Source organism: Phocoena phocoena, chromosome 4, assembly GCF_963924675.1.
Source record: "Phocoena phocoena chromosome 4, mPhoPho1.1, whole genome shotgun sequence".
NCBI classification, from domain to species: domain Eukaryota; kingdom Metazoa; phylum Chordata; class Mammalia; order Artiodactyla; family Phocoenidae; genus Phocoena; species Phocoena phocoena.
The window spans coordinates 85,712,878-85,727,844 of NC_089222.1; positions in this window are offsets into that span (position 1 = coordinate 85,712,878).

A 14,967-nucleotide genomic window follows, 5' to 3' on the forward strand; every position below is an offset into this window, starting at 1 on the left:
GGAAGGGTTGGAGGATTAATCAGAACCTACTTACTAGCTGCTCCATCAGAGACTATCCTTTATAAAGCAGAAGACCTTAACAGTGCCTAAAAGCCTAGTCTTGAAGTTGTTGCTTTTTCTTTCACTTTTTCTTTATTGGATTTATTTTTATTGCCTTTTTAAATCTTAGAAGTAATTAGAATTTGACAGCTCTTTAGTGAGTATTAATAAAAGAATCTTTCACCACAGGAAAAGCAATAGATTGTGTAGGGAATAATAACAGGAGAGTGAATATGCCGAAGGTCTCGTCCAGAATCCAAGGTGACAGCTTTGAAGATTCTGGTTCAGTAAGAAAGGGTCACAACCCGTATCAATGGGTAATATGGAATTTCTCTGATCACTGTCACATGTTGGGGCATCAATTTGGAAAACTCTCGGTTGCGGCCTTTCTTAAGATTACATTGATACCTATCTCTTTCTCTCTCCTCCTTAGCATCCATCCAAGTCTACTTTTCCAAGTTAAAAAATTTGTAAGGAAGCTGTCAGCCTTGCTAGGCAGAAAAACTCCATTTAGAGCTCTCAGAACTAATGTAAGCCGTCCCTTAAGCACTCAAAGTATTATCTCCCTTTCAAATAAGAAACTCTAAATTCAGAGCTCTTTACAGGTACTTAGAGATGTGTATTGGGTAAGCACTGAGAAGATACCGACTGCACCAAACCAAAGTTACAGAAAGAAATAATTGACCTTTTAAAATATCTTCACATTAACTGCCCTAGGATACTTCTCTCGAGGCTTTTGGAAAATAACTTCTTCCTTGAAACTTGCATACCCACTCCAGTTCTGTCACCAAAGATTTTCCTTTCCAGAGCCCCACCTCCTCTCTTGCAGACAAAAGTGATACAATAGGCTCAAGGGATATGCTTTGGTGGTCAAGGGATGATACTTTGGTTTTCATTCTGTTCACAGTGATATTTACAGGAGACTTCTTGTTAAAGGAGCTACTGAATTGTCTTTAAGACTTAGGGTTTGGTTAGAGGTTTAAAAAACTAGGAACAAATAGATAAGCGCTAGTACTTGACACTGTAAACTGTCTTTATAATAGAGTCATGACCTGGAGACTGATGGAGAGAAAGAAACTTCCATGGAAGAGAGTGAGCTAAATCATTTAGAACCAAACAAGGATCACTGGTGAAATGTGGGGCAGCATGGACACAGAGCCGGTCAGTGCTCTGCACGGCCGGGGCCAACAGCAATGGCCAGTGGGAGAGTCAGATAACTGGCCAGTGAGTTCAAGTACTGGAAAAGCCACAGTCTGGGTTTCATTGTAGTTGCTGGAGTGGTTAAAACATCCATGCCCACGGCAAGGAAGATGCTGAGGCTGATCTCTTGTGATAGTGCCTTTCTTGTTGTAGTGAGTACTAGGTTAATAATCTGTTCAGTTAACGCTTTTCTGGATCATTGCCCCCAGTCTTCTGAGGAGGTCTGAAGGGATAGTATTCACCTAGGATGAAGGGATAGTGTATTGCTCCTGGATTGCTGTGATGTGATGATATTTGCACTAGATTCTAAACTTTAAACTGGAGCAACTGAATGAGAGAAAAACCAAGGATAGTTCAAAGAAACCAAAAGCAGTATTTCCTGACTGATGTCATTTCTTTGTCTTCTTCGTCTTCTTTTTTTTTTTCCTGAAAGAAAACTTCACACTTGTTGATTACCAAGCTCAACTTTTACCAATTCTTTTCCTTCTTATTTTTTTTCCCACACTGGACCATCGGTGTGAATTAACCATCAGGCAGGAACGGTTAATGGAAAGGGCCTCTGTCATTACAACTTCACACCCCTTCTCTGCTTCATCAAGGGCATGGGGTGGGGTGTTGGGGGGCAGGGAGCCTCCAGAGCCATCGAGCCCTTAGCAAAGCCAGTAAGCATAGATGTCATGTCAAGAACTGTGTTGACACATATTTGCTCAGAGGACATTGGGGCCCAGAGCGAATCCTAAAGGATGCTCAGAAAGAAGGAAACCAATGTGCTGAAGAAAACAAAGGGAGGTGGCGCCCAAAGTTTGCCTATTTCTCCTCTCTCTTCTCTTTCCCACCTCACCCTCATATCCCCTCTATCGGAATTATATTTCATCTCATATATTATATGGTACCAGAAGAATTATTTGGTTCCTTGGTTTCTCTCTTTATCAGTGGGCTGGAAACTCCTCCAATATTAAAAACAAATACCATCAGTGGCTCCCCTGTGGCCTCCCAGTTTCTCAAATGCTGTCCAGCTGGTCTTGACCAGTCAACTAAGATAACTTGGAAGCTTTGGCTGGCTCATCCACCTGTCCACTTTATTTTCATTTTGTTTCCATTTCCATTTGAATTTTGAGTGATCCTATGGAAAGGTGGAAATCACAGGAAAGGTTTGGAGGCTGTAATTCTAGGGCATAGCTTGTCAGGAGTTTGTATTACCCAAAATATATCTTTTTCCACCTGTTTTCAGTTGAATCTGTTACCCTGATTATAATTTCTATCGTATTTGTGGTTATTTTTATAAGAATAGAGTCCATTTGCAATGTCTCTTTGAGTGCTTTTTTTCTATTTTCCCCACATAGATGCAGTACCAACCTGTTAATGAAATACCTTTTTATTATATTATTAATATGTAATTCTACTGTAGACCAAAAATATAAAAAAATTTTGTTCATTTTAAAGATATAAAGAACTAGTGAGTGAAAGATTAAGAGTTGAAGGAAAAGACAGAAGAGCAGTGGTTAACTATGTTGCGTTAGAAATCTAAGAGTAGCCTTACCTATTTTTTAACCAGTGCTTGCCAATCATACCATAGTTGGGATTATAGTCTTGGCTCCTTCATGCTTATGTTTTATAAGTCTTGTTTGTCTGTTTGTTTTTCTTTGATGTAATTGAGGTTGCACATCATGCTATTTTTGGCAATGCCTGATTTTATTATATTGTACTTTTGTGGGTCATTTCCTTTAGAAGGATGGGGGAAAAGTTTTATTTCTTCTTTTAATTTAAAATTTGTTTAATGCACTGGAAATAAAATTGGACATATTTCACTGTTTAAAAAATCAGAAACAAAACAGAACAAAAACCACAAAGAAAAAACCAGCAACCAAAATAAGCAACAGGGAAAAAAAACTTGGGGAAAAAAAAAATCTGTTTGTACTGGATACACGTACCTAATACATCCCACTCAAAAGAGGAATACCATCAAATAAGAAAAATATATGTTTAAGCTGCAATACTGAAATGGAGAAGATACCTGGGTTCAATGAGGATGGGGAAAACAGGACATTGCTTTGAGATTTGAGATCTCGTTATTGTTCCAATGAGTGCCCAAACTGGTTAAATGTGGGCGTGGTGACTACAGAGGAAATAGCCCCAGCCTTCCGCATACCACTGGAGCTCTCCGTTACCGTTGATCCGACGCTTGAGCTCCACTGTAAGGGGGAAGAAAAATGTGCTATGATGGAGAAACTGGCTTGTATAGAGGTATTTGTACAGTACACACGTGGACACAGTTTAGTCCTCTGCTCATCTTCATGTTTCTTTTCTCCCTGAGGATTTGCAGCAGATAAACCCACAACATGGGAGACTGTAAATGACTCCTCAGAACATCAGCTAATGCTAAAGTACCTCTTGACTCCAAACTGATCTCCCTTCTTGAGCATTCCCAGATACCAACAGAGCCAGTAACCCATACAAAGGCACAGTGGAAGGAGAGAGAGAGATTTTTTCTAGTCAACCAGCTGTATCTTTTGTTTAACGTTTGCTGGGTTTTTCTGGTTTTGTTTTGTTTTAGAGTTGGGGTGGGAGTGGACATAACTTCACAAACCTAATACAGTAATTGTTTTGCATCTTCCATGTTTTATGCAAAAGCAGACATTTAAATCAATAAATAATCGTGCCCTAGACTGAAAGTTAATGTTTAGGAGAGGAAAAAAATTGTTGGAATTTTTTCTACATTTTTTTGTGAAGAATCTTTTTTGGAAAGGAAGGATACATATTTTTGTTGTGTAATATTTTCTATTTTTGAATGCATTTTATTGGTACAAGACTGTTTTTTTGGTGAAGACATTATTTAAAAAAAAAAAAAGAAAAAAACTAATCGAAAAGTTTGCCCTTAAGGATATGCTGCAGTTTTGAGGTTAAAAAAAAAAATAACTGATTCAAGATGCGTGTTAAAAGTTGGGATTATATTGTTGTTTTTTGTAATTGTTACAAGAAGAAGTTTGTACCCACTGCTGTTTATTTTGTTTCAGATGAGTAAGTAAAGGGATTGTTCTTGTTTTATTCTTTTTTTAGAGAAAAAAAAAGCTATTTATGAAATGTCAAAAACACTGGACTGTGAGTTTAAGTGTGGAAGCATTTTACCACCCTGTGTCTTCGACCAATTATGGGAAACCCCTTTTCTCTTCCCCCCACCCCCTGCCTTAGCCTTGCCAAATGAGAAAAAATGTAACAGCTGTCAGATGATCGAAGCCACTGAAGACCTGCTTTAATTTTTATGGTTTGAAAAAGTTGGAAAACCAAAGTTAAATTTCTTTCTGAAATCCCACTGTCCGTAGCCCTTTTTTTTGTATGACACAGCCGGTTGACTCTGCCTCTCTGTCTTGGATCATTGCCTTCTTAAGGACTTGGGGGCCAGCTCTGATGCAACAGAGGCATAAAGGTGGTGAGCCTGAGAGTTGAGGTCTCGTGAAGTCCATGTGAGCGGGGCTTCAACTTCTCAGCGGGCAGCCACGCTTCCCATCCTGAGGGGAGGCTGCCGAGAGAGCAGTGCTGACCTGCTTGAGCAGAGATGCCCCCTCATCGCCTCCATCCTCGGCTTCTAAGACCTCCCTGTTACCATCGCTCTCTAGACTGGCTTTGCTTCTCTCGGCAGCCCACCTTCCATGGATGGGGTCGGGGGAGGAAGGATCCAATTGAAAGAAACGGCTGTGGGTGCTGTGAAGGCACCCCCAGCCCTGGGGAAGGTGGGGCAAGGGACCCTCTAGCACAAGGGAGCTTGCCTGCCTCATCTCTGGCTGTGTGGATTATCCATCCATCTACTCACTGTGAAGATGGAGAGGCAGAGTGCCCTAAGGCTGTTCAATAGCTTTTCCATATTTTTTCAAGATTGAAAAAATAATTTTTAAAACTGTGATTAAAAAAAAAAAATCATTTGGCTGGAGGGAAGGGAAAAGGGAAACACCAAAAGCTGTAACATGATTAACTGGAGATATTTAACTGGGGGCACTTTCTAGACCAAGACAAATGAATTCCGTTCTGGACCCTAAAGCAGCCAAATCTTGAGACTGTCTATGACAGAAAGCTGAAGAGAGGCCTCAATTTCCTCCTCTCTCCTTTCTTCTCTCTGTCTGGAAATTCTCTCTTGTTCTCCTTTTCCAGCTTCCCTTGGACGACTGCCCCAATGGCCCTTGGTCTCCCATCTCACTTGTGTGTGCACGTACACACACACACACACACACACACACGCACGCACACACTTGCACAACACCATTTTTCTTGAGGATTGTGGGACCGAATAAAATCTTGTGCCTTCATTTTTTTCCTTTTATAGTTAGATGAACCTCTTCCTTTTTTACAATGTTTAAAAAATAGGGGAGGTTGAAGTGTTAGTGGAGGACTTGGGTGTCGTTTAGGAAGTAATTTTTGTTCAGCACGTTCCCCCAAACAGTAACACAAACACTTCCACCCCTTCATCGTACTCTCTGGACGTTTAGAGCATCAAGTAACCAGGTACATGACAGCCAAAGCCCATTTAATCTTAGAACAATTCCTGAAAATTTTATTTCGTACACTCCTTTGATCTTTATCAAAAATGAGGTGAGAAATGGCACGCAGCCTTGTTCTCCCACTTTGGTGCTTTTGCGTGTGGCGTGGGGTGGGCGTGGGAGTGGGGAGAGTGGGTGTGTTTTGACAGAGGGTGCATCCCTAAAGATCTCTGGTGCTGAAGGGCCTCCAGTTCCTTTCAGAGACTGCATATGACACACTTTACACACGAATGATATCACATGCAATACTTTAATGGAGCAATGGGAGAGGCTCTTTGAAACGGGGTTTTGCATCTTTTTGTAACATTTTGATTTCTCTGGTGCCTTATTCCTACTGGACGCTGGCACTCATCCCCACGGGGAGCTGACCCAGAAGTCAGCCTCGGGAGCGGGGACGCCTGGGCGACGCTGGAGCGTGCAGGGCGTGAGGCGGCTGGTGTCGGTTGGTGGGGAGGGGACTAGATGGCATCTCTGAGCCGAAGCCAAGCAGGAACTGCACAAATCCACACAAAGTTAACGCTTCCGACTCAGAACACACCGCAAACTCATCCTTCCTCATCTGAGCTTTCCTTCCTCCTTCCTCTTCTATCTCTGCCTTCTCATAAGGCGCTGCTGCTGCTGAGGTGCCCAGAGTTCAGAACGCTCGGTAATCACTCAGGCACAAGCCTGGCACTGCCACGTCAGCCCCTGGCTTCTCTTGCTGGGGGCTGCAAACCGTCAGATTTTTTCTCATCAAAAATGTTTTCCAAGGAATCAGTGGAGTACAGTTATTCTGCATTAAAAGTGCACTTTAAAAATAAATAAATAAAAGCTCCAGACTGTTTAAAATGTACAGAGGGGGCAGGGGACAGATAAACATGTGCTAGTGTCTGAACCCAGTTCAGTTTATCTCCAGTTGAAACGATATACACTATATTATGTATAAATGTATACACACTTCCTATATATATCCCTATATATATATAGTGTATATATTATACATGTATAGGCGTGTATATGTGCATATATACACACATGCACATAACAAATCCAGATGCTTTCATTACAAAACCAGATGCTACACAAACAGCAGCAGAGGAAACAAGGTTGGACTCTTGCAACAGATCACAAAAAATAAAAACAGCCACTTGCAGTGACTTTGGTCATTTCTGTATGTTCACAAGGAATGGATTGTAACAAAGAAAAAAAGGAACAGTGTTAGTGGAAGAGGAAAAATGGGCGAAACCATCTTGATCCAATGGGAATGCAGTAATGTTCTATACCATTTCACCTATTTCTTTTAGCCATGTTGATTTGATTTCAGTTTTTGGCTATTAAATTTTTTAAAACTCAACTGACCCACAACAAACTGAACAAAACGACTACAGCGAAAGCCCTTTTCAGTGGAAGATGTCAGAAATCTCAAAACCCTTGGCCTGACTCAGACCTACCATGTGCAAATCAGTACTCTCTTAATGTTTGAAATAAAACTGAAAAAAAAAAAAACTTTTTTGAAGCACCTTAATGTGGCCATCCATTCAAGGAATGGGTGCCACTTTTTTCTTTGAGCACCTTATTGACGTGTTTTGCTATCTGCTGTCTTTCTGTTATCTGTTGGCTGAATGGCTAGCTGTTAACACACACATGCGCACAGACCAGAGAGCTGGGCATGCGTGTTCTCAATGAAGTTTACTGTGGTGACTGCTGAAAGGTGAACCCGTTTCCTGATCTTCCCGCCACAGTGTTGTGATAAGATTCGAAGAAGCCCTATTCCCTGCACAGAAATGTTTCTTATCACATTGTATCTTAGTATGGAAAGGAATATGGTCCCTTTTTTGCAATTGCTACTGTACACACACACACACACACACACACACACACACACACACACACCACACACACATGCACAAACATATTCATTCGTCCAAGTGGTATTTTCAGTGTCTGTGTGGGTGTCACTGTTTAGGCAGTTTCTATTTCCCAGTGAATTTTAAGTGGAGGGCAACTTTTCTAACCAGATTGTCTTTTCAGACTGAAGACCTGGGTATTGGGGAAGAGTTTGGAAAGAGGGAGAGGCAAGGAAAAAGAGAGCTTTAAATTGAAAGAATAATTTCCCATGAGGAATCTGAGCTCGATGACTGCAGAGACTGTAACCTCCAACCTTTGCAGGTGGGCAAGGGACACTGCTTGTATCAGTCTGTGTACCGTACAAACCCATGGAGACATGAACACACACCCATCCACCATCAATATATACACGTGGTTTGGGATGAGCAGGTCAATAGTTTTGAGAGGGAGTTTGTTCCTTTTTTTTTCTCATTATACTCTTAAATTGTTGTCAGTTATCAAACAAACAAACAAAAAAATTGTTTTGAAAAACCTTGCATACGCCTTTTCTATCAAGTGCTTTAAAATATAGACTAAATACACACATCCTGCCAGTTTTTTCTTACAGTGACAGTATCCTTACCTGCCATTTAATATTAGCCTCGTATTTTTCTCACGTATATTTACCTGTGACTTGTATTTGTTATTTAAACAGGAAAAAAACATTCAAAAAAAGAAAAATTAACTGTAGCGCTTCATTATACTATATTATTATTATTGTGACATTTTGGAATACTGTGAAGTTTTATCTCTTGCATATACTTTATACGGAAGTATTACGCCTTAAAAATACGAAAATAAATTTTACAAGGTTTCTGTTTTGTGTGGAAGAGTAATTGATGTTGCTAAGAATGATGTTTGTTTTTTTGGGGTTTTTGTTGTTTTTTTTTTAAATGTTACCAGCACTTTTTTTGTAAGTTTCACTTTCCGAGGTATTGTACAAGTTCACACTGTTTGTGAAGTTTGAATATGAAGGAATAATTAAAAAAAAAAACAAAACTCTTTTCTCCTGGTTTCCTGTTGTGTCTTCTTTACATTGTGGCAATGTTTCTACACATTCATACATTGTGGCCTAGGCCTAGTCTGAGATTATCCAAATTGAGAATTATAGCTAAAAGGCCAGGAAAATTCTCAACATGTCAATCCTCATGCTACAAGAAGTGAGAATTCCAGGATGGGTGATACTGAAATCACTTTGGGGAAACTTAAGGCCAGTTGGGGCATTTTCCTTCTCCTGTCCACACCTCATAAATGGCACATGGCTCATTTACTGTTATCTGAATTGGTTCACCTTTTTTCCCCTTTCTCCATGTGCAAATCATTATCTCTCTGCCTACTGTGGAAATAACCAATCCCATATGACACTATGCCCATCTATCCCTGTATCTTTGTATCCAAAGAAAGTTCATGGTTCAAAATACGTCCCCATCTGATGACTGTGGGCACTCCTGAAGGACTCCTGTTTGCTCCATAGGCCCTTTCTCATACGCGACCCTACCCATAAGGGCTCTCTAACCTCATCGTTCTCACAGAAATTGCTGGTGTGATGGAGAAGATGTACATCTTGTTTGTCCCGGGTGACGTCAACCCAACTGAATTAGATTTGCTCTCTTCAGTAAGCATCTACATTTCACTCAAAACTGAGCAGTGAAAAAAAACAAAACAAAAAAACTGAGCAGTGTATGCAAGAAATGGAGGAAGTTTTTTCAGCTCTTGGTGAGCTTTCAAATCTAACAACTAGAAATATATATAAATAAAGATTCATATACATCAAGAGTTAGATTGTACCATTCAGATTCTCAGTGCCATGGGAGTTTATAAACTAACCAAAAGAGACATGGGCAGGTCCATCAAGGAAGTGTCCAAGGAATAAACAGTCTCGTCTGGGGACTCCCAAGAACATGCAGGCTTTGGGTTGGAGGAGGTGAGTGTGGATGGACATTCCCACCAGTGTGAGGAACACAAAGCTACCCAGGCATGGGCTTGGGATGGGGAGAACCTGGGCTGAAAGGTGACCTCTATGAATTTAGATACTGACTTCTTGCAACTCAATCACTGAGCCCCTAAGTTCACCTGATATTCTAGGAAGTACAAAATAAAGGGAAGAAAACATTTTCCTGATGTGTGATCTTCCCCTATTTGATTTCTGTGACTCTTAGCAACATCGTAATGATGCCAGCCAGCTTCACCCAGAGTCCTTGATCTCTCTGTGTGTCATCATCTCTCCTGAAGCCTCTTTCCTGCCTGTTGAAAATGTGGTGGTGTGGTTTATACATGGACTATGGCAATAGTAAATGGCACACGGACTACTCATATAGCACTTAACAGTTTACAAAGTTTCTCCTTCACACACTTTATCCATCCCTATAATTACCTTGTGAAACATTATTACAATAACTTACAGAAACAGAAGTTCAGAAATATGTCTTTCCCAATATAAAACAATTAATAAACTAGTGCCTAAAGTCAAATTTTTGAAATCCAATGATATATATACCACACCAGTGTTTCTCAAACTTGAGTAATGTGTATATACTTACAAAGGAAGAAAGTACTTCTCACAGACCCCTCCCCACGGGAAGACTCTGTGATTATTTTTATTATAATTCCTATTAATACATTAATTAATAATTAATAGAATGTATTTTTATTAAACGCTTTCTGAAATATGCTCAAACATAAAACCAGGTAAACCTATTATGCTTATACCTCTTACAGAATTATAACACTAAAATATGAACTTATTTACAAAACATAGACCCACAGACGTAAAAAACAAAGTTATGGTTATCAAAGGGGAAGTGGGGGAGGGATAAATTAGGAGTTTGGGATTAACATATACACACTACTACATATAAAATAGATAACCAACAAGGACCTACCGTACTGCACAGGGGACTATACTCAATATTTTGTAATAACCTATAAGGGAAAGGAATCCGAAAAAGAGTGTATATATATATACACACACACACACACATATATATGTATATGTTGTATAACTGAATCAGTTTGCTGTATACCTGAAACTAACACAACATTGTAAATCAACTATACTTCAGTTTTTAAAAAAACTAAAATAAAAATAAGTACAGGTAAACGAAACAAATTTAATATATTGGATGAGGCTTTGCTGACTTGAAGTCACTGCTCACAAAGGGAGGTGCACTGCCTGCCCCGGGTCCTGTTGCCGTGGCCCTACATGACAGGGTACAAAGTAAGAACAACTCTCCCATCACTTTCCTAGTATTTCAACTACTGCAAACTCTTCCACCTCTCCACCTTCCTGGAGCAAATGAATCTTTTATGAATTAAGCTTCCCTGTCTTGAGACCAACTTAATTAGAAACACAAATATGAAGACTGAAGACAATGACGAAGAAGGTCATCAATATCCAAGACACGTTTGACTTTTCTAAAGACTATCATCACACTTAACACAGAGAAGTTTTAAATACTTACCGAGAGCTTGCAGACCTCAAGGATATATCTGCAATGTCTTAGCCTTCCTTAAATCCCAACAAGATTTGATGCCCCCCAGGGACCTCTGTGGCACCATAAGCAGTGCCAGGCACAATAATAACATTAATTCAGCATTTTACAGCTTGCAAACACTCAACCACATTATCTTATTTCATCTCCCCAAGAGCCTTATAAAGTAGATATTATTATTACCATTTTACAAATAAGGAAACATTTGTAATGAGGATCAAGAGGTTAAGTGGCTCATCCAATGTCATGAGGATAACTAGCAGCGCTCAGCACTTGGACAAGTATTCTGATTCCCAATCCACGACACCACAGCTACTGCTCTTTTGACCTCTATAAAATCAACTAGACTTTTAGTGGCAGAGGCAATGTTCTTAACAACCTTCTGACATGAAGTCAGGATGACTGTTGGCCAAGGCAAGTCTTGTGATGCAAGTCTATTCCTGCGTAACACCTGTGAGTTGCAAACTTCTTGTCAGCTCTTGCCTTGTTTATATGAACCACTTAGCTACCACAGATACCTTTGGGGAAGAGTCTGAAATAAGTAAATGCACAGCTTGCTTTTTGTGTCATGCTTGTCTCGATCAAAGGAGGACAGAAGAGAACAGAAGAACACCTCCATGTTTCTTCCTGGTGGTAGCCCTTTCAAATGCATAACATCTAGCAGATCCATCCAATGGCTTACAGACACTCATCTCTGTGTTTTCTCCACATGCAAGGCGATTACCAGAATCGTGATACCTAATATACTAGCCACCAGTCACATGTTGCTATTTACATTACTTTTAAGTTAATCAAAATTAAATAAAATTTAAAGTTCCTTAGTCACATTAGCCACATGTCAAGCGCCAATAGTCACGTGTGGCTAGGGGCTGCCATGTTGGAGAGCACAGGTATAGAGGATTTCCATCATCAGAGAAAGTTCTATCGGATAGTATTGTCCTAGACTCTAACTTATGCAACAACAACAACAACAACAAAATTCTGTCAAGCATCAAAGTATATAATTCTGACTTCCAGAAAACTCAGGCTCTTACACGCATAAGGCTCTCCTGGGCCTCTGGGCAGGTGTGCTTGGAGTGGATGTGGGGGATTACTGCAGTTTTGCAGGACTAGAAAGAACCAGAAGATGGAACAGAACACTCACACTTCACAGCTGGCAGCTATAGCCATGCTGCTGACCCCCTCCTTTGGTGGGGTTTGGTGAGGCCACCAGAACGCTGCCATTCATGTGCGGCACACAGAGCCACCCTGCCTGTCCAGCCCAGCACTGATGGGACCTGTATAAACCTGAGTCCGTGATGGTTCGTTTCCAGGGGCCCGCAGGCTGAGAAGCAACAAGTCATGAAATAAAATTGCATGGGAAGGTTCTAGCCACTCATGAAGATCATCTACCTCAAAGCTCCGTGACTCATAATTCCTCTTATTTGTTCAGTATAATTCTTTGGGTTACAGATCAGACTGTATATGCCCAGGCTTAGAATGTGGAGTAATAAGGGGTAGGGAGTCAGTAAATGTATTTTGCTTCGAACTCACATTTATTGAATCATTTATTCTCCCTTCCCCCATCATGGAATCTAAGAGGGGATCCAGGAGAGTTTAGGAGCTCTTCCTGTCTACACTTAGTGACCTCCCACCTCAATCTCTCCTGTCATCCTTCCTTATACTTCTCAAAAGACATAATAAGAGGGAAAAGACTCCTCAAGCCCTGTGTTGAATGAGAGAGAGACAGAGCCCACCAGTCAGTGATAGACACCCTCCCCCGGTACCACCTTGGCTGGGGTTTAGAGTCTACAGCTGTGTGGTCTAACACAAATACAATGGGAGCCACATAGGCAATTTTAGATTTTCCAGTAGCCACATTAAGAAAGTAAAAAGAAACAGGTGAAATTAATTTTAATAATATATTTTATTTTACACAATATATACAAAATATAATTTCAACATGTAATCAATATTTTTTCAATTACACATGTGACAGTTCACATTCTTATTATTCACACTAAGTCTTCAAAATCTGGCATGTATTTTCTACTTCTAGCACAGCTCATCTCAATAGGACTAACCACATCCCACGTGAGAGCCACATGTGGAAAGTGGCTGCCGTACCAGACAGGCATGTCTCCAGGAATCTGGCTTTTAGAGGATTGTCTTCTCAGGTCTCCAAGGAAACTCTGGTTCAATGAATTTCACTTTCAAATTTATTTTCCATCTAATTCAATCTCATTTTAGTAACCTGTCCCATTTACATCATCTATGGGCTCCTTTGTATTTTTAGCACCATCCAAATGGCATCTGTAAATGTTTCCCTGTTACCATAATCATGCTAAATAACACCCAACTGTCAGTCCAGCCTCAGCCCAATGTCCACCTTTTCCAAATCAAACCACCACTCCCTTTTTGTCATTATATGTTAGCTCATTTGTGAACTGTGAATTGTCTTCTACTCCCAACCAATCTGCACTAGTTTTGCAATAAAAATGCTGTGAACTGCCATGGCAAATAACAGCATTTTTACAGGTATCTATCTTTCTTCCAAAGGACTTGGCACTCTGGACAGATTTCAGCTCATGGCTCCTGACTACATACTTGTTGGTAGAGAACTGAGAAAAATCAAAATCAAAATGCAAGGAGGAGTAGCAGTTGAATTGTGTCCTCACTCAACCAGCCTAATTCTGAGGGAGCAGGGCAACGTTCCATTTTAACCATTGGTAAAGGACAGTCTCGCTTCACATTTTCTCTCAGTTCCTGTGCCCAGGAAAGAATATCAGTCTCCTATAAACCCAACCTCCCTCATTCTTCTAAGAGAGGTGGTGGGAGGATAAAGCCTGAATGCCCGCTAAACAGAAATGAGCAGCTCAGATGCCACTCTAACCCCAGCACAAAGAGCTCAGGGTGTGAATTTAAGGGTTCCAGGCAGCTAGTTTGAGGTGCTCATTTTTTAAAACTTCCATCACCCTCCTTTGTTTTCCTGTGAAGAGTCCCTATTTTAAAATCCAGATTTTCCTTTCGGTGGGAAACAGATTCTTTCTTCAAAGGCTCAATGGCAGATTGATAGAGAAGAGGTGGATCTCGGCCCAAGGGCTGAACTACAGCTCCTGCAGCAGACACACACCATTTCTGTGGGCTTCCCCAAAGCACGTGACTGGAAGAGCCTAGAATCCTCTATAACAGGTCATCACTAGCTTCTGCGTACATCAAGCAAAAGGAGATTTGAAAGTCTGCCCAGAGAATAGAATCTGAAGTCTTGCTGGCTCCCTTGATGCCAGGGTCTTCCATGTGGGACTTTCAGCTCCCAACTTTAGAATCTATGAATTCCCTGGACAAAAATCCTGCTCTCCCAGCCCAGCCTCACTGTTCCCTACATCCTCTCAGGCCATTTCCCCACAGATGAGCTCATGCTGACCATCTCACCCTGAACTGACATGTCTTCCCTAAGGCCTGTGTCTCCGACCCTTATCTCCTCACTACTTTTTAATGTAAATGTTGTCTCCCCACTGAACTGTAAGTTCTCAAAGGGCTGGGACCCAAATCAATGGTTTAGTCATTCTCCAATCTCCGCATACAAGCTGGTAGCATGCCTTAGTCCTAAAACGCCTTGGGTGTGTGAACGTTGACGCAGACGACAGTGGCAAATGAGATGAGGTGCCTCTGCAGTCACCCCATCCCCGAAATCCACCACAGAATCCTGTAGCCCTGAACCCTGCCCAATGCTTTTAGGGGGAATGCAGATCTCAGCCACAGGATCTGTTCCAACTGTCAGATTCGAAACCAGGTCAAGTGTTTGTCTGGTTTTCTAACTTTGCATTGGTAATCAAGATACAGGCTCCTCCCCGGGATCTGCC